Source organism: Carettochelys insculpta, chromosome 3, assembly GCF_033958435.1.
Source record: "Carettochelys insculpta isolate YL-2023 chromosome 3, ASM3395843v1, whole genome shotgun sequence".
In the NCBI taxonomy this organism is placed as follows: Eukaryota; Metazoa; Chordata; order Testudines; family Carettochelyidae; genus Carettochelys; species Carettochelys insculpta.
In genome coordinates, this window is record NC_134139.1 from 158,322,751 (window position 1) to 158,349,522 (window position 26,772).

Here is a 26,772-nt window from a genome sequence, read left to right on the forward strand (position 1 = left end):
ACACAAGATCCACAGAGCCGACAACTGGTTGCAGACCCTGTGCATGCAGCATGGATCCCCAGCTGCCGCAACAGCAGCCAGAAGCCCTGGGCTAAGGGCTGCTGCACATTGTGACCATAGAGCCCCTCAACTGATGGCCGCCATGGCGGACCCCGCTATTTCGAAGTTGTGGGACGCACAACGACTACACGGTCCCTACTTCGACGTTGGACGTCGAAGTAGGGTGCTATTCCCATCCCCTCATGGGGTTAGCAGCTTCGACGTCTCGCTGCCTAATGTCGATGCTAACATTGAAATAGCACCCAACACGTGTAGCCGTGACGGGCACTATTTCAAAGTTAGTGCCGCTACTTTGAAGTAGCGTGCATGTGTAGACACGGCTCATGAGGCAGACATCGCCATTACTCTCAATCCAACTCCTGACCTCACCTAACCCTATCCTGTCCCTCCGTCACTTTTATTCCTTCCCTTTTCCAGGTCATTTTTACCGCTCTTTAGCCATGTCTACACGTGCACGCTACTTCGAAGTAGTGGCACTAACTTCGAAATAGCTCCCGTCATGGCTACACGCGTGGGGCGCTATTTCGAAGTTAACTTCGACGTTAGGCGGTGAGACGTCGAAGTCGCTATCCTCATCAGGAGATGGGGATAGCGCCCTACTTCGACGTTCAATGTCGAAGTAGGGACCATGTAGTCATTGCGCATCCCGCAACTTCGAAATAGCGGGATCCGTCATGGCGGCCATCAGCTGAGGGGTTGAGAGACACTCTCTCTCCAGCCCCTGCTGGGCTCTATGGTCACCGTGGGCAGCAGCCCTTAGCCCAGGGCTTCTGGCTGCTGCTGCTGCAGCTGGGGCTTCATGCTGCATACACAGGGTCTGCAACCAGCTGTCGGCTCTGTGGATCTTGTGTTGTTTAGTGCAATTGTGTCTGGGAGGGGCCCTTTAAGGGAGCGGCTTGCTGTTGAGTCCGCCCTGTGACCCTATCTGCAGCTGTTCCTGGCACCCTTATTTCGATGTGTGCTACTTTGGTGTGTAGACATTCCCTCGCAGCGCCTATTTCGATCTGGTGTTGCGCAACGTCTAAGTTGAACATCAACATTGCCAGCCCTGGAGGACGTGTAGACGTTATTCATCGAAATAAGCTACTTCGATGTAGGCTTCACGTGTAGACGTAGCCTTTGGGTCCTGAACCCCCTCTCATCTTCTATTTCTGACATTCTTCATTCAAATAAGGTCCTTCTCCCCTCTAGTGCCTGGACACTAACATGGAGACTACAGAAGAGAAAGTGTCAGGAACATATCGTATCTGGCAGCTGGGAGGAATAAGTGCCATAAAAGCTACTTATTTTCTGCAACTTGTTCAGTTAGTTTTTGATAATAGTATGTATGCAAAAACATGGAACTTGTGAGGAGATGGTGCATGCTCAGTGCAAACAATCATACAAGAATTTTGCTCTCGCAAGTCTCTATATGCAAACTGAGATTTTGTGAAAGTTTGATATCTTGGCCAAAACGGACTAGTTTTTCTGACACAAAGACAAATCTTCAAAATTTTAAGTCCCTGGTGGAAATCATGGAGACATTAGAATGTCTTTGTCTCTTTACATGCATACATGTCCACATGCATAGGCACACACAGTTCATTAACATATATGCAATGGTGAATTTGTCCTTTAGTTCATTTTCAGAAACAGCTGCTCCATTTGTGCTAGAGCTATTTCCAGAACATGCAACTTGAAGGAAACACCTGACATGGAGAATTTCAGCTGAAAGGGTTAAAGTTCATTAAACTATGAGTTACTGAAAACAGGATATTACAATAGACAATCTTAATGTAAACACTGTCCTCCAAATACCAGATTATGTGATAACCACTAGAATTTGTGACTAATACATCTACTCTTGAGTTTACATGGGAATAAATTACATGACCAGTGCCACAGACTTAATTATGAGGAAAATAAGAAAAAAGATGACTTCATACAGGCCTTGTGTTGTGCCCTGAAGTATATTTTTCTGTATTAACCCCCTATGGTTTAAATTTAAAACATCCTGGGAAGACTGCCACTCAAAGAAGGCTTCAGGAAACAGGCTACCAGCTGAAAGGATGCTCTACTGGATTGTTTTGTACTTTAATCTTTTTAGCAAAATAACTAGCTGCAGCAATGGCAAGCAATATAATAATTAGCAAATTAATAACAAAACTGTCATAGGCTCTGGGGGACTTCCAGAAGGCAAGCCAACCTGTTCTATAAACAAATGATATAATGACAACTTAATAAGAGCTGAGTCCCAAAGATAATTCATTTTAAAATATTTTTTAGGAAAGGAAAAAAATACACATAGCAGACATAGGCCATGTCTTCACTTAGGAAAAACTTTGAAATGACCGAAACGAAGAATACTAATGAGGTGCTGAAATGAATATTCAGCTCCTCGTTAGCATGTTGCTGGCCAGGGCACTTCGACAGTGCCACATTTCGCTCACTCGTGCTATGTCTACACAGGGGTCATTTTTGAAAGGACCCTGCAAACTTCCCCTTATTTCAAAAAGGACCCCACTGTAGACGAGCCACATGCGAGTGAAATGTGGCAATTTCATTTCAGTGCCTCATTAGTATTCTTCAATTTGGCCATTTACAAGTTTTTCCTAAGTGTAGACGTAGTCAAAATGCAATTTCTAATGTTTCCTCCAGAACTTGATCCAAATCTAAAGACAGACTCTTTTTAATTGTTTTTTAAGGGTTAAAAAAATCCAGTTACTCCTTCCCCACTGTTTTTAATTAGTGTGTCTCTGCATTCTTCTTATTGTCCAGGATTAGAAAGTCCAAACTATCCTGGCTAGGCTTGTCTCTTTGGTGCTATTTATCTGTTCAGAAGCAAGAAGTAAGAGACATTTCTGAATATTTAATACAAAACATTTTACTTCACCACTAAATCACAATGTTCTGACTTTTGATTTGATACATGAAGGAAAGATAATGTTTACTAGAATACCCTGCTTTTAACTGAAATATCAAACTATACTATAACTTCAATATTGATCAGTATTTGAACACCACTTCCATATCACAGCTCAGTTTTTATAACTCCCTTGCCCTTCAATGGATGAATATGATATGATTATATGCACTTCGACTATGCCTACATGGCATTCCTCTCACGACAGAGGAATGCAAATGAGGGAACCTGACATTGCAAATGAAGTGCTGATTTACAAACCTTGCGCTTCATTTGCATAATCTTGAGTGATCACAATGTTGTGAGAGATTTTGGTGAGAAAAAAACCCAGCTGTGTAGACAGGGTTCTCTTGGTGAAAACCCCCTTCATCAACAAACACTTATCCCTGAAAAAATGAGATATAAGGGTCTGTTGATGGGGTTTTGACTGACAGACTCCTGTTTACATGGCTTTTTTTTTTGTTAGAATCTCTACCAGCAGCACGATTGCACAAGATTATGTTGGACTTGGCTCTGTGATCTGGCCCATTGGCTCTCGCTGCTCACAAATTGCAGGGAGCCCACCACAGCATCACTTAACTTATCCAGGAACAAGTGATGACTCTCTGTAATACTTCCCTTCCTAATCCAGCACTAAAGAGTATTGGACCTCAGGATCTTCTCCATTCTCCCATGACACTCCACTGCCCCCACAAACACTTCAGGATTCCACTTTTCACCTTCGGTTTCACATGGTTCCTTACTTGCTTGGGTAGTGTTATAACTAGGAAAGGTATCTGAATGTAAGTTAGCTGTAAAATTGACAACTTTAGGGGAGAAATATTTCTAAAAAAGTCTCTCATGTCTATATTTTAATATTAGTATGAAGGCCAACAGGATCTGGCTGAGGTCTGGGACATCAAATGGTATTGGTGATAAGACAAATTGTCACATGTTCCACAGAGCTGATGGAATTGCAGCTTCAATTAGTTCTCTGAGTAAGAAATTCAAGAAAATATATGCCAAGAATGTGGGTATTTACATTGCTGTTATTGTTGTTGGCCACTTTTGATCAAAGCCACTGACCAAAAGTTAGGGCTCTGCAGCTTTTTTTTTTCCCCATTTGGGAGTGAACATTGATGGTGGAGACTGGTATTTGCTTTGATGCAATCTTGTTTATTTGCAAGGAGTGTACAAAACAAGAGATATCTGCATTGCTTACAGCCTCAAGCCTCTTTAGCTATCCTTACCCAGAAAATATTCCACTGACCTTCTCCAGGGTCATTTCATACTTACAGGCTGCTGCTTGGCTTTATTCCTGAGTATGAATCTCTCTCAGTTTCTTGTAAGCCCAACCAAGCTAGTCTCTTCCTTACCCATGGATACACCCGCTTACCTGAAAAGAGGAATGTGCACTGGAACCCTCCACCCACATAATCCAAATATATTTTCCCTCTCTTTTTAAACCATGTGCCTATTCGTCGCTGTCACTTATAAATTCATAACTTACGAACTTTAATGACACTGCTATATCTAATAAAAGAAACCATCAGTCTTGTAGTGCTTTAAAGATTAATTAAATGATTTATTAAGTGATGAGCTTCCATGGGGTAAACACACATCTTCAGTTCTGGGGATACGACATTTCCCATACACACCAACTATTGGAAATGCTCTACCAGCACTGAAGAAAAGGGTCTGCCCCACGAGAGCTCATCACCTAATAAATTATTTTGTTAGTCTTTAATGTGCTACATAACTGCTGGTTTGGTTCATTAGAATATAGACAAACATGTCTACCTCTCTGTTGCTGTATGTAGTTCAAACTGTCTATTTCCTTTACTGTGCTGAACCTCTGAAATGTAAGAGCAAAACAGGGTCTGCTGGAGGGTTGCCATTGTCTATAAAAATGCAAATGACAAAGACGGTAAATATGGTGCTCAAAAGTTTTAAAAAAAAATCTAGTACAAATCACCCAGCTGCCCAGGCTTGAAATAAGATTTTAAAGCTCATATGTGAACTGATATTGCCAATTGACATATTGTGTTGTTTTAAGAAAACCTTTTAAAAATTCATGGCTTGAGCAGATCCAGAATGTCTATTTCCTTGCCATAACTTCTCTTCTAGTATTTGCTATGCGGCGTCCTGAAATCAAGTGAAATGAGAGCCTAACATGACCACAAGAACAGTCATTGAGTATCACATTCACATCGCCAATTATAAAAAGATGTGGTGCCTGAACAGTTGGCCAGATGCCTGTAACAGAATGTTTCAGTATTTTCCTGCCTCACACAGAATATTTAATGTAACATTGCCCACAACGCATAGCTGGGGAAAGTGCACCACCTGTACAAGTTTTTAAAATCTTGCACTATGTATATTGCTGTTTTTTTGTGCTGCTCGCTCATAATTTGTAACGCATAATAATGCTTATTACACTAATGGTTCAAAATACTTTAATAATATATAGCATCAGTTGTCATATTTTCAGCTTTTCTATGAGTAATTGCTGTTAAAGACTTAACAATTATTGTGACATTTGTCACTTGGTTGCCATTTTTTTCTGTAATCCATATTCTAAGTACCTTCCACATCTATGCATGCCACAGATATCAGAATTTCACCTGTAACTCACAATTGGCAATTCTATGGTTGTGATAAATCTACTCTAGAATATATCATAGCATTATTTTTAAAATGAATTTAAAGGTGTTGTTTGCTTAGTTTTATTAAATCAGAATGTAGTAAATCACAGAATCACAGAATCATAGGGCTGGAAGGGACCTCAGGAGGTTATCTAGTCCAGCCCCTACTTCAAGCAGGATCAACCCCCACTAAGTCATCCCAGCCAGGACCTTGTCAAGCTGGGACTTAAAAACCTCAAGGGATGGAGAATCCACCACCTCTCTAGGCAACGCATTCCAATGCTTCACCACCCTCCTGGTGAAGTAGTTTTTCCTAATATTTAACCTACATCTCTCCCTCTTCAACTTCAGACCATTACTCCTTGTTCTGCCTTCTGACACCACTGAGAACAGTTTCTCACCCTTCTTTTTAGAGCTCCCCGTCAGGAAGTTGAAGGCTGCTATTAAATCACCCCTAAGTTTTCTCTTCTGTAAACTAAACAAGCCCAAATCCTTCAGTCTATCCTCATAGGTCTTGTGCTCCAGCCCCTTAATCATTTTTGTTACCCTCCACTGAACCTGCTCCAGCAAATCCATATCCTTTTTTCTGGAGGGCCAAAACTGGATGCAATATTCAAGATGTGGCCTCAGAAGCGCCAAATAGAGCGGAATAACTACTTCTCTCAATCTGCTCAAAATGCTTCTCGTAATGCACCCGACTATGCCATTAGCCTTCTTGGCTACAAAGGCACATTGTTTACTCATATCCAGCCTTTCATCCACCATAACCCCTAGGTCCCTTTCCACAGTACTGCTGCTGAGCTAGTCGGTCCCCAACCTATAACAATGCTTGGGATTCTTCTGCCCCAGGTGCAGGACTCTACATTTCTCCTTGTTGAACTACACCAGATTTCTTTTGGCTAGGTCCTCCAATTTATCCAGGTCACTCTGGATTCTATCTCTACCCTCCAACGTATCTACTTCTTCTCCTAGTTTTATGTCATCCACAAACTTGCTGAGGGTGCCATTCAGTCCCTCATTCAGGTCATTAATAAAGATGTTGCATAACACCAGCCCCAGAACCAAGCCTTGCAGCACGCCTCTTCAAACCAACTGCCATCCAGATATTGAGCCATTGACCACTACCCGTTGGGCCCAACCATCAAGCCAGCTTTCCATCCATCTTATAGTCCAGGGATCCAATCCATATTTCCTTAACTTATGGACAAGAATGTTGTGGGAGACCGTATCAAAAGCTTTGCTGAAGTCAAAGTATATCACATCTACTGACTTCCCCATGTCCACAGAGCTTGTTACTTTGTCATAGAAGCTAATCAGATTGGTCAGGCAGGACTTGCCCCGGTGAATCCATGTTGACTACTTTAGATCACTTTCCCCTCTTCCAAGTTCTCCAAAATGGATTCCTTGAGGATTCCCTCCATTATTTTCCCAGGGATTGAGGTAAGGCTGACGGGTCTATACTTCCCTGAATTGTCCTTCTTTCCTTTTTTAAAGATGGGCACTATGTTTGCCTTTTTCCAGTCATCCAGTATCAACACCGATCTCCAAGAGTCTTTAAAGATAATGGCCAAAGGTTCAGCAATGACCTCTGCCTATTCCCTCAGTACCCTCTGGTGCATTAAATCCAGAACCATGGATTTGTGTACATCTAGTTTTTCTAGATAGCTCAGAACTTGTTCCCCACAAATGGCTGCCATCCACCTCCCCATACTGCATTGTCTAGGGCCATCATGTGGAAGTTGACTTTGTCCGTGAAGACTGAGGCAAAAAAAGTATTGAGTACTTGGCTTTTCCTACATCATCTGTCACTAGGTTACCTCTCTCATCCAGTAAATGGCCCCACACCTTCTTTCTCTCTCTCTCTCTATATATATATATAATGTGAAAGGAGATGATTGTTTTAAATCTGACCCTTTTGTTATGATTTGTACAACTATAGCAAAATATACTGTGTTGTGGCTGACTGGTTCTGTATGAAAGTTGTTAACCCATACAGAAGATACAGGCATTTGAATTTCTGAAAGCCTTTTGGAACAGTATAAGGTAGATGATTACATGTTCTTGTATAAAATAAGACAACACCATAATGATTATCCTTAAGTAATAACACAAGATAACACGTTTTAATATATCTTATTTATGAAGGTAGAACATTTCTGAACTGTATGTACCTTTGAATATCGGCTGTATCTGAAACCTCTCAATTGGGTAGTGTCTTTGGATTATATAGTATCTGCCAGAAATAATATGTCAAATTATATAATTGCTAGAAGCATTGTTTTAAAAAGATGGATCTCTGAGAAAATAACACAGAACTTCCTGCTAGTAATTGGGTTAGTCGTACTGAATATGAAACTAAACAAATTAACAAGTTAAATCTGGATGGATGATATTAATTTTCTTATAGCCTTATAAGATTGTGCATTTTGAGTGAAAGTAGTTGTTTCACACTGTCATTCACATGTACCAATGATAAAATTTTTGCATGCAAAACACAGTTGTGCTAATTTTCCTTGCATCACTGTGCATTGTAGATGTAAATTCTGCCACTTGGACACACAAAAACACACATCAAAGTGTTCATCCAAGTGATTAAAATACTGAGTTGTATTTGGGCAAATAAAGGCTATATTTTGAATATTTATCCCAAGTAATTTTTACAAAGAATTTTGCAGAAGTCATTTTGACCAGTGCTTGCATGTGCCATCTTAGAATTTGATTCTATAATTATATATTAGTAAGCTGTTAGTGTTTACATGTATGAGATATTCTGTAGACTCTTCAGATGAGCAAAGTGTTTTGATTTGTATATTCTTTATTCACTTTTAAATACATTATATTTGCCTGAATGATTCTTGTAATTTTATGTTACATAGTGCATTAATTGATTGCTCATGGAAAGATGTGCTTTTTAGAAATGATTTTTTTTTATTTTAAAATCAAGCTGAATATTGAGTTCCAGTGTCATCCTAAGGCAGACTTTTTTTTCCTAAACGGCAGAATGGATCAGGGCTGACAGCACATATTTTATTTTACCTTTGGCAGAGGGTCTCAGAGACAGTGTGTTCAATACTTTCAATTCCAATTGAGCCATGTGTTTGCCTGTCAGGTTCATAACCCTGGTGCTTGTAACCTTGACGTTCTGATAGTAATAATATTCAGCATAAATTTGGCTTTTGGGAAGCCCTTTTTATCAGTCCCATTGTCTTCTAAACTAAGGGGAAGAATCTTGGGCTAATATAAATTGTCACAGCAGTATGGACTTCCCTGGAGTTATGATAATTTCTGCCAGCTGAGAACCTCCATCCAGCTCTGCAGAAGTGTCTTAGCAATGAAATTGAGTAACTAAGACCTTTTTTTATCTGTACAACTATATCAGTAGTTACTTAGATGATCCCTTCATTTGTCTTAATTTTCCCAAGCATACTAGGAGCACCTGCTCTTTTTCCATTTGAAATATTCAGCTTGCAGTTGTATCATCAATCCAACTTTTTCAATTTATACAGTTAGGTATATTTTTCTGCTTTAGTCAGGCATTTTCAAGCTGAATTTTGAAAACATAGTTTTAGTGTTATTGTCTAATGTCTTTATCCTACCAGGGACTGAATAGATTACCTCTGTACTGCAAATCTCCCATCTCTTGCCAGAAATTAGGCCAGAAATCAAACCTAGATCCCCTGTGAGGGCAGTGGAGACACTGAGACAGCATTTTCACCATATAAAACCTCTAGTTTATAATTTGAACTACTGTATTTACTCATATTTGAACAAACACAAAAATGCCCATTGTGCCCCCATGTGATATGATACCTATGCTATTAACATTTTGCAAGTATGTGATACAAAAGTACATGTTCATGTAGTCTGACATAAAGCATTCTCTCCTTCCACAATATTAGTTATAACACTTCTTTCAGGAAGTAGGCTCCATACTGATACACTGAACTTCATTTACATAGGACACTAGTAAAGTTCGCTACTCGGTACAAGATTTCTGTTCAGCTGCTCTGAAGGGCTGTGTCTATACATGCCCCAAACTTCTAAATGGCCATGCAAATGGCCATTTCGAAGTTTACTAATGAAGCGCTGAAATGCATATTCAGCGCTTCATTAGCATGCGGGCGGCAGCGGCGCTTCGAAATTGATGCTCCTTGCCGCCGCGCGGCGCGTCCAGACGGGGCTCCTTTTCGAAAGGACGCCGCCTACTTCGAAGTCCCCTTATTCCCATGAGCTCATGGGAATAAGGGGACTTCGAAGTAGGCAGCATCCTTTTGAAAAGGAGCCCCGTCTGGATGCGCCGCGCGGCGGCAAAGAGCGTCAATTTCGAAGCGCGGCTGCTGCCCGCATGCTAATGAAGCGCTGAATATGCATTTCAGCGCTTCATTAGTAAACTTCGAAATGGCCATTTGCATGGCCATTTCGAAGTTTGGGGCACGTGTAGACACAGCCAAGAAGTAATGATTTTATCCTGAAGCTTATCCCACAGGGATGAGTCTTTCCCCTCAGCAGCTATAGGTGTAGAACACAAGGTAATAGCAGCCAGTCTGTCTGAAATAATGCAATATAGTTTTTCCAACTTCGTTTACCTGCATTGTTTTGGGTAGAAATGGACATATCTGGAGAAATTATATGGAGTGTGTGCACAAGTCAGAAAAACTCCCCACTCAACCAGTTTTTGGAAAAAAATGTAAATTTCTACTATTAAGCATGTGTGTCTAACTTCTTTTGTCTCTCACAAATACTGATATATAGCTGTCTGTATCTGGTACCTAAATATCACAGAATGTGCTGGGAATGAACAGGCCATGGGTCTGGTCTAGTATATCAACTTCCAAGGTTCATTCGGTCCAGTGTCTCTGATTGTGAACAAATATTTCGCAGACTGGATTTAAGAATCCATTGAAAGGATGTGAGATAATCTCCCAATTATCTCTCATTCTGATCTGTAATCTGTAGATATTGGCTGAGATCCTGAGGCAAGTGGACTTCCAAAAATTTTGTTAGCACTAATTGACAACTCTGGGTAGTCTCAATATCCCCATCTCTTTCCAATTTCTTGTGGTGTTCTTGGCCTTCACAATTCATTGTGGCCTCAAGTTCCACAGTTTAATGATATTATATGCAAAAGGATTTAATTTTATCTGTTCTGAATTTGCCACCTTTTAATCTCAGTGACTGTCTCGCTCTTCTCATATAAGATAAGCAGAAAAAAAAACCCTCAATCTACATCCTCTATATTGTTAATTATTTTACATATATTCAGTGCTTGTTTTCTCAAATTAAAGGTGTAGGTATGTGGGGGATCCCTGCAGCCCCATGGCTGGGAGCCAGCTGAAGGCTGGAGCCCCACTGCAAGCCCAGTGATGGGAACCTCGCTGGGGGTTGCAGGGAACCTCGCAGCCCCACAGCTGAAAGCCAGCTGAGGCACAGAGCTCCACCAGCAGCCCCAGCTGCAGCAACTCCAGACAGGGGGAACATTCATGTTGAGGTGCCAGTTTGGAGTACCAGAAAAAAAGTCCTGCGTATATTTAGCATATTGCTTCCTACCTCCTTTCTAAATCAAACTTCTATCTTTTTATATCAGCCTTCTTCTGAGAATTTTGCCAGGTTCTGAATGATTCTTCTCTGAACGCTTTCTAATTCTGCATTTTCCTTTTTGTAATGGGATGATCAACTCTGTGCTCAATATTCCAGGTGAGGCTTCATCATTCATTTATATAACGACACACTTTCCATATTAGTCTCCTTCCCATTGCTTATACACCCTAATGTCTTGGGATTTTTTTAACTGTGACTATAAAATGAGTTGTTGGTAGTGGTTCCCAGAATGCTGCAGTAAAGTTACACTTAGACTTGTGTTGTAATTCTCTGGGTTGTAACAATACCCAAGAGTAAAATAAATACTCCTTAACACAGGAGAATACATATGAGTTAATGATCTAATCATGAGTATTTAGACAATGAAGTGCTTTTATGTTTGCAAAATCAGGACCTTATGTGATACTCACAGTACAGTGAATAATCTATCAGGTACATCAGATAGCACAAGTTACTGGTCTGTTCCCTGACTAATTTTCCTGCTAGGCAACCAATGATCACAGATGCACTGCCTTGGAGCTGATAGAGATTCCACGGCTCCACAATGGCTGCCCGTTTAGCAGCCCTGTTTATAAGCCAGACTCCCACAGCAAACCAGCACAGGTGCTGATCAGTGAGTATTTTGTTTGCATCTGTACTTAAACTTGTCCCAACCTCTTTCCCCTCCAACTTCAGACTTCTGGTTCTAATCATTGCTTCTGTCCTATGGCTTTAGTTTACTCTCGAGCTCTGTCTTTTGTCTTTTGGTACTGATCCTTGGATCACTTCCTGAACTCTGCCCATCCTGGACCCACATTTAACTGGTAGGGTCCAGCCTTCCTCAGCATGTCAACTACAGTTTGGAGCACACCTGATCAGCATGGACCACACTCGGGCTGATTTTTCTCTGACAGTATTGGTGGGAGCCATATAGCATGTTCAGATGCAAAACACAATTCCACAAGCCCAGGTGGCTTCCCAGCATCCCTGGCTCTTGCCCTGTAGAAGCCAAAGGACAGTCCCAAAAAAGTTTAGCGGTGATTGTGATAAATTACGAGGTTTTCTAAAACAATTACTGGCTCATTTTCTTGCTGAGTCCCCTCTAGTTCCTCAAAGACCATTTCCAAGTGCAATCTGATCACTGGGGTGGCCATGGCCTTGATGTGGGCTTTCCTCCCATTTTGTAACAGTCCATGTTTTTCTTGGACCAGTTGGAGCAGTTAATGTAGTCTATGTCAATTATCTTTGGTGACACACAGAACTCTCCAAACAGCTGACGCTGTGCAGTGAATGCTTGAGCAAGAGTGTTGATCAGCTACCCAATAGCATGCTGAGTTATTTTCCCTCTCTGTGGATGCCATGTGGAATGGTGCCACACAGTACTGACAGTTTCAGTTGGGCTGAATGATGACATACTGATGAACTGGAATAGCTCAGGCTGCCATCCTGCCTTGACAACTTGATTGACGTATGCATTTATCATAATTTGCAACAGTTTTACCAAGTGGCACCATGGCCCAACACCTCAGTCCCTGACAATACCTCAGCCTCCCACCTCTCACATGGACATTAGGATCCAGAACCCATGCACACATCACCCACACCTGCCCAAAACTATATAAAGCTGAGAAGAACTTATTAAAAATGTGTGCACATTCAGAGTTTCTGGCCAAAAGGGGTCATAGGGTGGTCTAGTTTGACCTCCTGTTGAATAACAATAACAGAATTGCATCCAGTTGCTGCTGAACTAAGGCCAGTCACTTATGTCTGACTAACATACATCTTCTTTCATGTATGTCTGTGCCCTGTACAGTTAACAAACTATGTATGAATGTACATGTTAGTAAACATCTTTAAGGTAAACTATATTTTATGATACTCGAACAATTAACCAATAATGTAGATGCTAGCAGAAAATATTTTAAGCCTCTTAGTAAATGTACAGTACATCGTATATATTTTTCATAAACCAAAGGAACAATGTGAGGTGAAACAGTCTGATTAAATGAAAATTGTTTCTAGTATATTTGTAATACTTCTATACTTTTGTTTTCTCTTGTGAAAAGATATGCTGTTGTTTCAAATGCTGTGGTTAAGTTTCCTATTTTGAATGCTGATAGAACCATTGATTCAATTATATTGCGACATACTGTTATTTTACCTTACCCTGCACCCCGCAGAACCCCCTCCACCCCATCCTAGGGGTCCCAGCAGACCAGCCGGGGACTGAAAAAGGGGGCCTTCTCATGGAGCAAGGCTGAGATCAAAGACCTCCTGTCACTTTGGAGGGACAAACAGCTGCTCTCCACACACAAGATGGCACTGCAATGCAGCAGACTTTAACCACTTCTCCACCAAGCTGCTCTTCCAAGGCCACCCTGCCTGCACCAGAGACCTGGTGTGGAGCAAGTTTAAAGAGCTTCGGCAGGTCTATTGCCAGGCTCATGATGCCGCTACCTGCAGCTCAACCGCCTCCTGGGGCCCAAGAAGGAATCCCCACTTACCCACCTGCTGGACATGACTGCTCTGGACCCAGAGCCTGAGGGCGAGCTGAAGGAGGTTCCAGGAACTGCTGCACGCAGCAGCCTCCTGAATGGGCACAGAAACTGAGGCCCTGAGTGATGACGGGTTCTTGAATGATGGTACCCTAATCATCAATCTCACCTACAAGCCACCCAGACAGGCCTCCTCCATCTGGGCCTCTGCCAAGGTCCTGGAGGGACACGCAGGTAGGACCCATGTGCTTTGGGCACCCTGATATGTGGAGAGGGGGCATCCATCTCTGCCACAGCAGCAGGCCATTCACATGGACAACAGCTCTATTTGGCTACGTCTACACTAGCACACTATGTCAAAGTAGCCTATTTTGAAGTAAGAACATCGAAATAGGCTACTTCGATGCTTATCATCTACACATCCTCCGAGGCTGGTGTCGTTGATGTTAAATGTTGAAGTAGCAATGGGGAACATCAAAAGGAGCCACCCCGGGAAGGAAATGCAGAGCATCCACACACACAAGCACTCCTCATCGAAATAAGGGGCCAGCAAAGCCTGTGGACAGGGTCACAGTCTGGACTAGCCCTTCTGGGGCAACAGCAAGCCACTCCCTTAAAGGACCCCTCCCAGACACACTCGGCCTTCACAGCACAAGGTCCATAGAGCTGACAACTGGTTGCAGACCCCATGCACCCAGCATGAGCCCCCAGCTACAGCAGCAGCCAGAAGCCCTGGGCTAGGAGCTGCTGCACATGGCAACCATAGAGCCCCACAGGGTCTGGACAGAGCGTCTTTCAACCCCTCAGCTGATGGCCGTCATAGAGGACCCCCCTATTTCAACATAGCGGGACGCGGATCATCTACACACGCCTACTTCGAAGTTGAATGTCAAAGTGGGGCGCTCTTCCCATCTTTGGATAGGAATAGAGATTATGACATCTCGCTGCCTAACGTCAATTTCAACATCAAAATAGCACATGGCGTGTGTAGACGTGACGCATGCTATTTCAACCTTGTGCCAGCTACTTCGAAGTAGCTGACTAGTGTAGACGCACCCTTTGGGACACTCCCCAGATGGCTGCGCTCTCCACATGCTCCATTCAGAATCACCCCCATGTGGATAGAACAGAAGGCCGCATGCCCAGGGAGGAGGTGGGGGGACTGCTGCCTGCATTTGCCCCACCCCTGTGGGGACCCCCAGCAGCCCAGATCCCACAGGGCCCCCAAGGTCATGGACAGGTGGGGTTGAGGGTGGACACAAGGAGGGGGCATGGCCCTCAGGGCCAGGTTGTGGTATTGATGGCTAGTCCTTCTGTCCCCTTCTGTCTCCACAGCACCACCATTTGTGGGCTGGCTGAGCCCCATACATGGGCCACGGCATTTTGCACTGGGGGATGAGGAGGCCAGGACCACACCCCAACCAGCAGCCATGCACAGCTGGTGCTGGGCTCTGTGACAGCATCACTGACATTGCCCACACCACCGCCCTGTGGGACCTCACTGCTGTCATGTGGGACTAGCTGGCGATGGAGAGGGAGGCCTGGAATCAGGTGCTGGGCAGCTTGAACACCTGCCTGGCCCAGCCTCCTGCTTCCTAACCAGCCACTCATGCAGCTCCCCACCACAGTTCTCCTGCAGATCCACCTGCAGCCCCCTGCAACCCCCTCCACAGCTCCCCAAGCAGCCACCCTGCCTGTGGTTCAAGGCCTCGCTGCCTGCTCCTGACTGACCTCCCGCCAGCCTCTCTTCTGTCACTGGCCTAGTGGCTGATGGCCAGCACCAGCCAGGGTGAGACAGAGCCCCCCTCACCCCACCCCTCCCTCCATCCCCATGGCCCTCGACAATCCCAAGGCTGTGCTCACTAGACCCCTTCCACACCCCTACCTCCCTGTGCTCCTGGCCCCATCCCAGCCCTGATGGTGACCCTAGACCTGGGGCAGTAGGGGCTCCCACAACTGGTGTGGGTCCCAGCCCTCTACCCTGGTGGAGGAGTAAGGCTCCCAACCCCTCCCGAGGACTCCCTCTGAGCTCTGTGGCCCCCACCCCTTCCCTAGGACCCTTTTACATATAGTTCCCCCCATTCACCTTGTGAATAGTTTACTATTCAGTTTAAACAGTTTGGATTCTTTTGATATCATTCTAGTAAATAGTTTATTTGTCACCATTCCTGTGTACCTAGTATATGGTGTGGGGGCAATGAGGTGTGGGGGTGAAGGATGGGGTTTTGTGGTGGGGGAGTAGGGAGGGCTGGGTGTGTAGAAGGGGTTGTGGAGGTGGCTGCATGTGTGGTGGAGGGTCAGAGGGGTCTCCTTGGCAAAGGCCTCTGGTGGACCTCCGTGACCCACTTCCCATTTTCTGCATCTGGTGTCATGGTGCAGCAGCCAGCTGTTCATAACCGTGGCTGGCTTCAACAGCCCACCCCTGCACAAAGGGCTCTTGCTTCATCTCCACAGTATTGTGGAGGGCACAACATGTACCCACCACATCTGGCATGCTGGGGAGGCAGTCCCTTCACCTGCCCAAATGCCCACTCAGTGGTGTTGCAAAGCCCAGTTTAGGTGTTTGTTAAAAATGTCCTGGCTTGGTCCAGTCAGTCCTTTGTAGGGCCTCATCAACCAGAGGTGCAGAAGCTACACAGTATTGGCCAAGATGCAGGGGGAATGGTGGTGTCTCCAATTGTGAGCTCCTGCAGGGGGATGTATGTCCTCTCTTGCATCCTGTGGCTGAGTCATGAGTTGTGGAAGATGGGGGCATCATGATCTCACCCAGACCACCCCACACAAATATCCATAAACCACCCCTTGGTATCCACGAGGGCCTGGAGCACCGCAGTGTGGTAGGTACTCCTTGTGACGTATGAAGGTACCAGCACTGTGCTCTGGGGCCTGGATGGTGATGTGGGTCCCATCCAGAGCCTTGAAGCAATTGGGGAAGCCCAGTTCCTTGAATCACACGAGGGTTATATCAAGGTCCCTGATATGGGTGCCCCATGAAAGTGAGATATCATTGATCTCCCAGATGAACTGCAGGGGGTGTGGGGAGAACATACCCATGAGTGTGTGGTGGGGTGCTCCAAGCATCCACATTCCCCCAGCCCACTCCCTCCTCTTCTGTTCCCCCCATGCCCTCTCCCTTGTCTCCCCTCTTCCCTTTCTCCTTCCCCCTCCCATCCCCCCTTCCCCAGTCTCCAAGGTTTCCCCTTGCCTGGAGCCCCCCCCCCCCCGATGGATGGGTGCCCTGTGCATGCCTTACCTCCAGCACGATGGCCTCAACAGTGGCCCTGCCCACCCTGTACTGGTGGGCAACTGACCAGAGGCTGTCCAGGGTGGTCAGCTTCCATATTGCAATGGCCACCCTCTTCTGCAAGGGGAGCACAGGCTGCATTCAGGTGTTGTGGTGCTGGAGGTTTGGGGCAAGCCAATGACATCACTCCAGAAATGTCTGCATGGTCATGCAGAAATTCTGTAGCCAGTGGTCATTGTCCCAGTCCCCCAGCAACAGGCAGTTTCACCACTCCATGCTGGTGGGGTAGCCCCACAGGCACTGGACGACCTGGAGAAAGGGGCATAGGCATCGCCCCATGAGAACAGCCTATACTAGTTTGGCCATCAGGGTATCCCCCCCGACAAATTTGGCTGACCACAGCCTCAAGGAGTAGGTCATTGGGGAGCTGCTGGGGCTCCATTGTGTGCCCCAAAGTGACTTCTCTGCATGGTCAGGGGCTGCAGTGCTCTGGGTGGCAAGTCAGCCATCAGTATGTGCAGAACAAGGGTGTTGGGGAGGGGCCCTTTAAAAAAGCACCAGGCTGCAGGTCCCTGGAAGGGCTTATCCACCTTGCATCCCAGTCTGCAGCATTTTCTGGCCCTTTCCTTTGAAAGAGCACCCTGGAACATGTGGATGCTCCCTTGCAAAATAGGTGACCAGTCTTTTGAAAAGACAGATCACAATCTCAATCCACTTTTGGTGTGTGGACACATGCTTTCAAAACCTGGTCTTCTGAAAAGTAGCTTTTGAAAGTTCACCTTTCAAAATTGAGCTGTAGTGTAGATGCAGTCTAGGTGGCTGACTACTTTCATCCCCCATGTAGAAGACTTGGAACCATTGTGATGGCTGCATCTCTCTCTGGAATCTAAGAGATGAACAGCTGGTCCTCAATGGCACCATTTTTGTGATACCACTACAATATTTTGCAGTGCAATCAGATATGTCAGTGAGCGTAAAGCAGTGTGAAGTAGTGACAGTAAGACTGGAAGGAATTTCCAGTTGTCCTTCTGAATTCAAGTAGGTAGGTTGGATCTGATTTGGGAAGTGGCCCTGCCAACTGGAGGGAGTAAGTCAGTCAGCCTCCCTTCTGAAGAGGTAAAAGACAAATCTACAGAGTCTTAGCAGATTCCCATAAAATTTCTTTTATATCACTAAGAGCCCACTCTGGTATTTCCTTTGAGAAAAGGGTTAGGCTTAAAAACATCTTTAAAAGTTATAGATGAGACACGATTTTCATTTGTGAGATGAACATTTTGATTCTTTCATAGTTATCTTCTACCAATGTAAAAAAGCAGGATTGTGATTCTCAGCACAATATGCTCTTACTGTGAAAGAAAATCAGGGGGCAATAACCCAGTAAACATACACATAGATAATAAAAAAAAACCCTTCTACTCTGAAGAGTGGATGAACCACACTCAAACCTGGCATTAACAGGCAAATTCTGGAGTGATTGTAGTTGTGCCCTTTTATATCCCTTTATTGTTGTGCACCAACTTGAGAATTGCATTCTTTTCTCTTTGATAGAGAGGATGAATAGAGTTTGCTTGTTTCATATTTTTGAAACCTGAAATTTAAAAGAAACGATACATATTTAAGCTCCATTTATTTCTTTGGAGTTTTTTTAAAGTACACTAAATAAGTAGACTGATTTGTTTATTTATTTGAAAATGTCTTACGTCTTGCTTAGATAAGAATGTATTATGGTTTCCAAGTTATTTTATATCTATAGTCATGAATGCAGAAACAGAACACATCATAACCTGAAGCTTATAATTAGGAAAAAAAATCAGATTACTTCTGCTGAATAAAAAGTACCTACTGTTTCATGAAGCCACCATTTATTAATTTAAATAACAATGTCTAACCCTGGTGAATATGCTGCCTTCTTAAGTGTTTGTTCAACAGCTTTGTCTTCAATCACATTGCTCATTGGAAGACTGGAGAGAGGGGAGATGGAATAACAGCATATTAATAGCATTTGATTTCACACTGCAGTCATTTCTTTGTGGATGCTCAGCACTGCTGAAAATTAGGCAGCCAGTTTTAAAATTTAAGCTGGAGTAACACATCAAGATTACTCTAAGCACTGGCAGAGTCACGGTTCTTCACTAAAACAATTAGACATCACCTCCTTCTCACTTTATATTCTAAATTTATTCTGGGAAAGTACGAAAGGGATGGAGGCCTGGGGAGTAGCCTACACATCCAAAAAAGAAGTGTAGATATTAAAGTTCAGCTGATTACAACCTCCTGCCTTGTGAGCCTAGAGTTTTGCATTTTCTGTCTGATAGAGGAGATTTTCTGACACTTACGGGAGAAACAAAATCTGTTTCTTCCCTGCCTCTGATTTCTCCTTCAGCAAGCAGATGGCTGCTTTTCAGTTGCTTCCAGCTATTGAATTATATCTGATGAAGGGTTTACAAAAGCCTAACGACCCATGTGATTAGCAGCATCCTATAGCTTAAGTAAAACTTGCATTCTATTCTTGTTAAAACATTCATTTATACTCCTAAATGTTTTCATTGGATTTTCACTGTTCTTTGTAACTTTCTCAGCAGGTTTCAGCCATCTGATTGGATTCTAGATACTCTGTTGGCAATAGCTGTGTCTACACGTGCACGCTACTTCGAAGTAGCGGCACTAACTTCGAAATAGCGCCCATCGCGGCTACACGCGTCGGGCACTATTTCAAAGTTAACTTCGAGGTTAGGCAGCGAGACGTCGAAGTCGCTAACCTCATGAGGGGATCGGAATAGCGCCCTACTTCGACGTTCAACGTCGAAGTAGGGACAGTGTAGATGATCCGCGTCCCGCAACGTCGAAATTGCCGGGTCCTCCATGGCGGCCATCAGCTGGGGGGTTGAGAGACACTGTCTCTCCAGCCCATGCGGGGCTCTATGGTCACCGTGGGCAGCAGCCCTTAGCCCAGGGCTTCTGGCTGCTGCTGCTGCAGTGGGGGATTCATGCTGCATGCACAGGGTCTGCAACTCGTTGTCGGCTCTGTGTATCTTGTGCTGTTTAGTGGAAGCGTGTCTGGGAGGGGCCCTTTAAGGGAGCGGCTGGCTGTTGAGTCCGCCCTGTGACCCTGTCTGCAGCTGTGTCTGGCATCCCTATTTCGATGTGTGCTACTTTGGCGTGTAGACGTTCCCTCGCTGCGCCTATTTCGATGTTGGGCTGCGCAATGTCGAAGTTGAACATCGACGTTGCCGGCCCTGGAGGACGTGTAGACGCTATTCATCGAAATAGCCTATTTCGATGTCGCTACTTCGAAATTAGCTACTTCGATGTAGCGTGCACGTGTAGACGTAGCCAATGGCAGCAGTAAAGTAGTTAGCAAACTTTAAAAATAACATGGTGGTGTGGTGATACATTGTGCCATCTGAAGTATCTCCTTTAGAGAGAGAGAGAGAGACTGTTGGAAGAATAAGCAGCATCTGTTTTTCATTCCAAGTTTTATCAGGTTTGAGACCCAAATCAATTTTAACTGGAAAATTCAATTTATAGATTATTGATGTGTGACCCCCAGCAGGCTTCAGCTTGTTTCCTGAATTCCCTTCCAATTCGAAGTCTTCCAGTGATGGTAAATTAGGCTTTATTTAGGAGGTTAATGGTAGAAGTTGGCTGAATGAAGAAGCAGAAATTGGGATTACAGAATGTATGTGGCTTGCTGGAAAGTCAGCTTTTTCTAAAAGAGACTGAAATTACTATCCATTGTTATTCCCTGTGTTTCAAAATCATGAGAAATCCTTCCTTGACATATTACCCATAATGGCATATTACCCAAAGTGGCTTTTTATGATAAAGAGCTAATAGTACCATATAGTCAGAGGATTATGATAGGTCTCAGATAGAAAATGATGACTATAAAATTGTATTTCACATGACTGGTTTATAGACCACACTACAGTCCTGAGAGAGGAGCTGAATAAGCATTGCTTTTCAAACAAGAAACTACTTCTGAAATTTTATGTATGTATGTATCTTTAAAACTTGTGCTCTGGAAATTATATTGACTGATTTATAACTCCCTCTGGCATAATTTAATTTTAGCAAAGACTTAAAAAAGAGATCTGTGATGCAGCTCAAAAGTCATGCACTTTTAGATGTCTGTGAGCTGAATTTTCTGAGATCTCTCTTTATATATAGATTAAGCACCAGAAAAGTAACTATTCTTTAGATAGTTTGGCTTTCAGAGAAGCAAAATTATTAGTTTAAATGAGTTGTTTTACACTTATACCTTTGAGATCAGACACACTTTTTTTTTGTTGTGTTTGTAGAAGACATCTGATGAGTCCCAGTAAACAAAGGTAAAATTGAATTATAGCTGATACATGGGGACAAGAAATGACTGCTATTTTTACATATTAGAAACAGTTGATTTAGCATGGTTTACACTGAAAAAAATAGGATGGGCATTCAGGTAAGACATCCTTAGAGTTGCAAAGTTTTATGTTGTCTGTCATCTGTGAAAGATTATTCATTTCAGAAACTTACTGTGTTGGAAAAGGAAAGGCATAACTCTTACTCTGAAGTTAGAAAGGAAAAGAGAAAGAGGGAGAGAAAATACACTTACTGGTTTACATTAAGGATAAATTACCTAGAAATTTTCCCCTTCATTGAAAATCTTTTTTCCACCATATTTACTAAACATGACAGCCTATTTAAATTTATCAAAGTGACCTCTTATTCAAGTAGCCATAGAGTAATAAATACAGGTCCAAATTTTCAAGATATGTCCACAACAGATTTAGACAGATAAAGCAAAATGTTTTATTTTGGCAAAAATAAAGTTGATTTACATTTATTTTTTAATTTTAAAATTTTATTAATGATATATAATAAAATTAACGATTCAAAACAGTGAGTGTTTTCTAAACAAATATAAACATTTCATTCTGATATTGATGAAAGGAGATGTTTAAATATTGTCATAAAATTTGTTGTAATATTTCTGTAAAATCAAATTTCAACAAACCTGGCAATTTTGTACTGTTTTTATTATGTCAGAACTACATATTCTTATGGAAAAAGAGTTCATCAAAGCTTTTTTTTTGAACCTCTTCTAATTATTACGATCAATTCATCATTTATTTAGAGTGAAACTTACTTGTAACCCTACATATCATACATTAGCTTAATAAAGGTCTTAGTTTATAAAGCTTTTGTCCTCATTTATGGTAGAGAGACATGGACTTCATATAATAGGCAGGAAAAAGAGACTCAATAGTTTCCATCTGTGATGCTAGAGATCCATTCTAGATACCACCTGGCAAGATAAAATCACCACTGGAAAGATGCCTGCAAAAGAGATCTAAAATTCTGTGGTATTAAGCCACAGACTTGAGAAGTCCAAGTGAAAGACTGTTCATATTGATCCAGTCTGGAGTCAGGCATTGCACAACATGATAAAGAGTCACTCTCTACACTCAAAAAAACAGAATAAAAAAAAAAGAGTGATCAGTTTTGGGCAACAGGAAAACATGTTTCATTGCACTTGATACAATAAAATCTGTTTGTCCAGAATTGGCTTTTATAATCATCAAATAATTACAATACTAATATATAAAATTTTCAAAAAATTGACCCATTAAATTGAAATTTTCCATAGAAAGGAGCATTTATTTGGAAAGTTTGAGTAACATCCATTTATCCTTTTTAGTGGCAGGAGAGTGTAGGAAAAATAAATATTTAGTGAAAAATGTACTTCATAAAAAGCTTAACTCTGGGAAAACAAAGGTTTGCCCCGACTAGAACTTAAAAGTATAATGTTAGCTCATGTATTCTAACATGTTCTAAAACTCTAGTACAAACAAGGAAATGGAGACTTTAACACATTGGCTACGTCTACACGTGCAGCCAACATCGAAATAGCTTATTTCGATGTTGCGACATCGAAATAGTCTATTTCGATGAATAACGTCTACACGTCCTCCAGGGCCGGCAACGTCGATGTTCAACTTCGACGTTGCTCAGCCCAACATCGAAATAGGCGCAGCGAGGGAACGTCTACACGTCAAAGTAGCACACTTCAAAATAGGGATGCCAGGCACAGCTGCAGACAGGGTCACAGGGCAGACTCAACAGCCAGCCGCTCCCTTAAAGGGTCCCTCCCAGACACAGTTGCACTAAACAACACAAGATACACAGAGCTGACAACTGGTTGCAGACCCTGTGCCTGCAGCATAGATCCCCAGCTGCCACAAATGCAGCCAGAAGCCCTGGGCTAAGGGCTGCTGCCCACGGTGACCATAGAGCCCCGCAGGGGCTGGAGAGAGAGCATCTCTCTCAACCCCCCAGCTGATGGCCGCCATGGAGGACCCAGCAATTTCGACGTTGCGGGACGCGGATCGTCTACACGGTCCCTACTTCGACGTTGAACGTCGAAGTAGGGCGCTATTCCTATCTCCTCATGAGGTTAGCGACTTCGACGTCTCGCCGCCTAACGTCGAAGTTAACTTCGAAATAGTGCCTGACGCGTGTAGACGCGACGGGCGCTATTTCGAAGTTGGTGCCGCTACTTCGAAGTAGCGTGCACGTGTAGACGCAGCTATTATGATTAAGTTTAACCTCATGTGAAAGTATATATATTAATCTATGCTAGTTTTTGAACACATTAATTTGAACATAGATAAATAGATATTATGTACAGAAGAGCATCTATTATGAGCATCTATTCTGATCTCCTGAATAGGACATAGGGCTATCCTTAATTAATTCAAGTTCAATGACAATGGATGAATTAGAGTTAGTACATTCTAGCAATATAAATTTGATCTTAAAACAGACTTAGATACACTGAGTAGTCTCAGGGAGGTAGCTGTGTGAGTCTGTATCTTCGCAAAACAAAAGAAAAGCAGTCCTGTAGTACCTTAAAGACTAACAATATTTTTTATTAATTGATGAACTTTTGTCAGACAGACACACTTCTTCAGATCTGGAGAATAAATGATAACTGAGGAAAAAAAGAATTAAAAAAGACGGGAAAAAATGAAGAAAAAAGTGGATGAATGAGCTAGATGGAGGAAAGGAGAGGAGAAAGGGAGGAGAAAAAAGCCTCTGAAAGTGCCTGTTAAATTAATCGGGATACCTGTAATCACTGTGAATATCGAAGGTGGGGAAATTGTCCTTGTAATGTGTCAGGTAGTTGAGATCTTTGTTGAGTCCATGGTGACAGGTATCAAACTTGAAAATAAATTCCAATTTAGGTGTCTCCCTTTGTAATCTGGTTTTAAAATATCTTTGTTTTAAAATGCACACCATTAAGTCTTCAATGGTGTGTCCTGCACAACTGAAATGCTCACTTACTGGTTTATGTATATTCAGATTCCTAATGTCTGATTCTTTGGTGAAGAGATTGTCCGTTTTGTCCGATAGGGGCATTGCTGGCACATATCACATTAGTGGAAGTGCATAGAGGAGTGATTTGTACTGTGGTGCCCAGGAAATGGATTTCTCATTTGGAATGGTCAAGGACGAGATTGATGGTGGGGTGCAAATTGTTAAAATCCCTGTGGATTTCATATTCCTGCCCTTCCCTATCTAGTTGAGTTGTCAGCTTTTTTCTTTCATTTTTTTTCTCTTTTAATTCTTTTTCTCTTGGATATCATTTGTTCTCCAGATCTGAAGAAGTGGGCCTGTCTCATGAAAGCTCATCACCTAATAAATAGTATTGTTAGTCTTCAAATACACTGAACTGCTTGGACGAAAGAAAACAAAACTCGATATTTCATATCGTCAGCATACTCACAGGAACACAGGCCCAGCTCTTCTGAAATCTCCTCAGAAGCCCCACAAGCATATTCATAAGAAGAATGACTGCACGCACATTATTTATTATACCTTTCCTAAAAAAATCTTTGGGCAGATAAGCAGTTGTCCAAATATCCTTTTGGGCACTGTTAGGGCAGTGGTTCCCAACCTTTTTCTGATCATGGAATACTTGGACATCACAGCGCTCTCTGTGGAACACTTTATCTTTTTTACATCATCATACAAAGTATGAAGTGCATTACTAATGGAAAATATTTCATAATAATATTAATTAAATTATTGTGTGGTAAAAGCAACTCAACAAATCATAATGAAACCAGACATTAACAAAACAAATAAGGCAGGGACGACAGATAAAACAAAAATAAAATCAGCATATTTACTTACTAAATTTAATGTAATGGATGAGCCTGACGGAATGAACAAAGATGCCTGATTTATTTTCATGTTGCTGCAGCCCATGAGGACTTTTGGATAGTAACGATAGTTTAAATTGGCCCCGTACCAAAAAAAATTACTCACTGCTGGTCTAAGGCCTCTAAGCTATTAACAGACACAAGTGATGACTTAATAAAGTACCAACAAGAAGTCCTGTGGCACCTTACAGACTAACAGATATTTTGGAGCATAAGCTTTCGTGGGCAAAGACCTGCTTCATCAGATGCAGTCTTTGCCCATGAAAGCTTATACTCCAAAATATCTGTTAGTCTGTAAGGTGCCACAGGACTTGTTATTCTCAAAGATACAGATTAACATGGCTACCTCTCATACTTAATAAAGTAAGCATTTGTTGCCTGAGAATGGGGAAGAGACAGCCATTACTCAGTTTCAGCATCTGAACACTTTGCCATAGCCCATGGAACACCAGTGTTGCACCAGAACATGGTTGGGAACCACTGTCTTAGGGCATATTTACATTGCAAATTAAACAAAACCCTACTACGTTGAGTCTCATAGCATGGGTCAACTTACTTAGATTCATGGGACTCGCTTTACCAGCCCATGTAGACATTCCCATAATTGAAAGAGAAGGACCTGTCAAGAAAAATACAATCACCTGTACTAGTTTCCACTGGTGGGCTGAAAATGGCACAAGCCCTATGAAATGCCAACCAAATATGCTAGTGGCAGTCAGTTCAGAAACTGTTTTTTTTTGGAGCGTAAGCTTTCATGGGCAAGGACCCACTTCATCAGATGCATGCATCTAGTACGAAAGCTTATGTTCCAAAAAATTTGTTAATCTGTAAGGTTCCACAGGACTTCTCCTTGTTTTTGCAGATACACACTAACATGGCCAGCTCTCTGATTCAGGACCCAGGAAAACCAATTGGCTTTTAGAAAACAACATACAGTTAAAATGCCCAGGATTCTCCAAAATAAGTATGGTATAAATGTTAACCTGTGTAAAGTGTCATGACTCGAAACTGGAAAGGCATCATTTTCATTATGAAAATGTTTAAGAGTCAGTGGGCCGTCATACTGGCTGGACCCCTAGGCAAAGGGGAGGGGGCTTGGCTCTGTCCCCTGGAATGAACAAGGCTGTAGAGGACCTCCCATGGCACCCCTCAGCCCTGACTGTAGCATGTCACATGGGGCTCTGGTGGTAATTTAAAGGGCCTGGGACTCCAGTAGCCATGGCCAGGAACCCTGGGCCCTTTTGAATCGCTAGGTCCCAGGACAGTTGCCTTTTCTGTCAGTGGGCCTGTTTAGGGTATTGAGGAAGGGATTAGCATAGTGTATTCTATTTAAGTGAAAGTCATGCCTGCCTGCCAAGTTATGAAAGAATGTGGTCTTTACTTAATGATAGAGATAGACTTGGCAAATACAGGTTGTCTAACAATAATTTTAAAAAATCCCCAAAATATAGTTTTATTATTTTTGTGATTTCATTTATACTTTATAATGTACCTCTCCATTGCCTGGATGGATTACATAATTCCAGCTGAGTCATAGGCAGACATGTGTAAAGGCAAGATCACTGAACTGACCTCTTTGATAACAAAAGACTGTGTATGTGATACAATGGCTACGTCTACACGTGAAGCCAACATCGAAATAGCTTATTTCGATGTAGTG